This window comes from Geospiza fortis, unplaced genomic scaffold (genome assembly GCF_000277835.1).
Source record: "Geospiza fortis unplaced genomic scaffold, GeoFor_1.0 scaffold194, whole genome shotgun sequence".
NCBI classification, from domain to species: domain Eukaryota; kingdom Metazoa; phylum Chordata; class Aves; order Passeriformes; family Thraupidae; genus Geospiza; species Geospiza fortis.
In genome coordinates this window covers 5,901,814-5,905,391 of record NW_005054322.1, presented here as the reverse complement: position 1 = coordinate 5,905,391, position 3,578 = coordinate 5,901,814, and the positions used below count along the sequence as shown (strand labels likewise).

Here is a 3,578-nt window from a genome sequence, read left to right as displayed (position 1 = left end):
GCGCAGCTGGCCCGACCCGGCGGGAACGCTCCTCGCGGCCTAGGCCTCGGCGCCGGGAGTTCGGGTGTGAGGAGAGCACTGCCAGCAGGTCCTGCTCTGCTCAGCCCTGCTGAGGCGGCATCTGGAGTGCTGTGCCCAGCTCTGGGCTCCTCCGTGCAAGAGAGACGTTAAGGCTCACGTCTTCCCGGAACATGCTTCAAAAATGTCCCCAAGCCTTCACTTCATCTACCCTGTGTGAAAAACGCCAATCACTTGTTTTTAAAATTTTAAAAGTTTACTAGTAATAAAATGGTTATAAAATAGCAATATAATTAGAGTAATAAAAATTTTGGACAATTAGGATTAGGACAATATGAGGCAATAGAGACAAAGAGTTATAGACGTCTGGGTACCTTTTTCTGGGCAGCACGAGCCCGAAAAAGGACCCCCGTTAACAGAGGATTAACCCTTATAAGCAATAGCCTGTTGCATATTCATACATCCCATACATGATGCATAAATTCCGTTCAAACACAGGATTCTGTCTGGTCATCGTCAGCTTCTTTCTTTGAAACCTAACAGCATCTTCAGGGCTGAACGAGGTGGGAAGAAGTTCGTTTCTTCTGATAAGGGAACAATAAATTCTTTTTCTCTGAAAGATTTAGGTGTCCTGTGGCTGCTATCTCACTGAGTCCTTTCTTTTAAAAAAGTATCTTACATAGCATAGTTTCTATTTTAACATTTTATTATAACCTAAAACTATATTTAACACACTACTTAAGAAAATTAATACAGCATTACTTTCTAACATAGCACATATAATATTCATTTTAATATTATATGTGAAAAGCCAATCATAAAATACACACTTTTCACACCTGGCAAGGTGAGCACTGTCCCATCTCCTGCAGCTGACTGTAGTATATCAGTACACATACCAGTGTCACCTGTGGAAGGCCTGACCCGCAGAAGCCATCTCACTTTTCCTCCATGTGGAGCTGTCCTGCCTGACCCCCCTCTCCAAACAGTGTGAACAGCATCCACTGCAAGGTGCTGGGGGAGTTCTGATGTTCCTGCAGCTCTGGCTGCTATTCTGGGACAGCACTTGCCAAGAACTGCCATTCATGCTCCTGGACAATGAGGATTTCCATATGAGTTAGGAAATGCCATGTGGCTTACAGGGGCAAATGGTTAGCCTGTGGTTGGCTGGAGATGGTGTAGGGCCCAGGAGTAGGGATGGTGTAGCTTTGGACTGTAGAATGGACAGAAACACAGCCTGCAAGGGATCCCTTTGCTCTCCCACATCAGACTAGTTTCCATGGCATCCCCCTGTCAGCTTCCCAGAGGTTACCCATCCCTCCATGCCAAAATACTCTGTTGAAGAGTTGTGCAGCTCTGTCACACATCACATCCCAAAGCAAATCACAAATACCCCAAGCCAGACCCCTTGAGTGCCAGAAAGCGCTTCCACATTCCTGCAAAGCTCTTAGGAGTTAAGGTCTCAGCACACATATCCCATTTCTGCCGTGCCTAAATCCTTTGAGGGGAAGCTTGAAGTTAAACTCCAAACAAATTGATACCTCATCTTAGGAGAGTCTCTCGGGAGTCATGGCAGTTCTTCCATGGTCTCCCTACACACACCAAGTGTTGTTACTTCGTGGTATGCAATTCCTACATAAATTCTTCCTACATAAATGTCTTCCTTAAAACAAAACAAATGCTCCACAGCAGCACAAAAAGCAGGGTTTGGCTGAGCAGCCAGGGGTGCAAGCAGCAGAAAAAGCCGCGTGGTGGCGGTATGTTCGTGGAAGTGCCACATTCCAGGGCTATAAAATCTCCCAGGAAACATTCCAAGCGCTGTTGCCGTCTCCAAGTTTTCTACAGAGAAGAGCAGATCAGGCCTGGTGGTGTGCCCGAGGAACGTGGCTATGAAGGAGGACCCTGAGATGCTCAAGGTCTGATATTCCAGCTGGCAAATGGTTATGGAAGGCAGAATGTGGTTTAATGGCATCTTAATTGAAAGCTTCACTGCATTAGGAGCTTAGATGGCTTTCACCAGCTGGATCTTCCAGCAGTGCTGCATTTCTGCTTAACAAAAAGCCAGCACACAGGTCAAAATTCTTTGCAATGAAGCAGTAATCTCTAAGTACTGCTGATTATTTGGGATGCACAATTAACTCCAAATCGCTAATTACAACAGAATCAGCAATATTTTTTTTCACATTAAAGAAATTACAATTCAATTTCTAAAACCATTTGTAACCTAGGCTGTTCTTTCTTAACAATTGCCACACCCAGAGTGCTGTATCCAGCTCTGGAGTCATGAGCACAGGAAGGACATTGACCTGTTAGAGCAAGTCCAGTGGAGGAACATCCTCCTCATTCCAAGCTCATCAGTCCAAGCTCATTAAAGGGCTGGAGCATCTCCCCGACAAGGAAAGGAGGAGAGAATTGGGATTGTTCAGCCTGGAAAAGAGAAGGCTTCAGGGTGACCAAAATGCAGCCTTCCAGTACCTGAAGGGAGCCAGCAAGAGAGCTGGAGAGTGGCTTCAAAGTGACAGTAGGTTTAGATTAGTTGTTAGAAAGAAATTTGTCACTGTGAGGGTGGTGAGGCACTGAAGCAGGTTGCCCAGAGAAGCTGTGGATGCCCCATGCCTGGAAGTGTTCAAGGGCGGGTTGGATAAAACTGAGCAACTCACTCTAGTGAAAGGTGTCCCTGCCCATGGCAGGGACTAGGGTTCGGAACTAGATGGTCTTTAGGCTCCCTTCCAACCAATATGTTACATAAACATATGGGAAAATAAAATCTGCACCCTGCAATTAATTTAAAGTGATGGAAAAAAAGGATACATTTAAGTTGCTAATTTTGCTTATGCTGTTTTTTCCTTGGTTTGAGCTGTGAAAGTAGGATCCATCGGTTTTATGTGGTGGAAAACACCATGGATCTAAGATAAAGTATGTAGGTCTGCACGCAAACACATGTGCAGCTCAACAGGGATTATAGTGCTTCCCAGAAACACTGCCTGGTCTGGCAGAGAATCTCAAATATGACTGATCACTGGTACACATTATGGCTGCTGTTCATTTACCTTGCCACACACTGTACGGTGTCCTATTGCTTTCAACCAGACCTTGTTCCTGATAAGCCTTATTGCAAGCACTTCAGGTAACTGCAAATCAAAAGGGGGAAAAATCAAAAGGAAAAAAAACCAAAGTGTTGTGTAGTTTCAGCTGAGAAAAGCAGTATTAGCCCTTGCCATAGCGGCTTAGGTCATTGTATGCCACCTCAAAGTCCCGAAAAGCCAGGATCATGAAAGTGACAGCTTAGGAAAATGTCTTGGGACTCACGGCAGTTCCACTGTATACACAAACTGTTGCTGTTTCAGGATACACAGTTCCTAAACAAATCCTTTAAAACAAAACAAAAAAAAAAAAACCACAACGGCAGAATCACCCAACTAGAAGAAAAATAAACAAACATATATCTAAAAAAAACCCCAAGAAAATTAAAAAAAAATGTTTTAATTCATAAATTCGGTAGCATCCTGCTCAGTAAGCTGAAACACAGCGCAGCCCCAGCTTAAGCGGAGCCCAGCCCC

At 44.6% G+C, this 3,578-nt stretch overlaps 1 protein-coding gene across 1 annotated transcript in view; it reads right to left on the bottom strand.

Moving 5' to 3' along the window:
- MRPS31 (mitochondrial ribosomal protein S31) overlaps positions 1 to 59 on the bottom strand; it is a 19,805-nt gene extending 19,746 nt beyond the window's left edge. Inside the window, exon 1 of the mRNA XM_005420791.2 lies at positions 17 to 59. The gene's annotated coding sequence lies outside the window, so the exon portion shown is untranslated. The remainder of the gene's footprint in view (positions 1 to 16) is intronic.
- Positions 60 to 3,578: the final 3,519 nt, after the last annotated feature.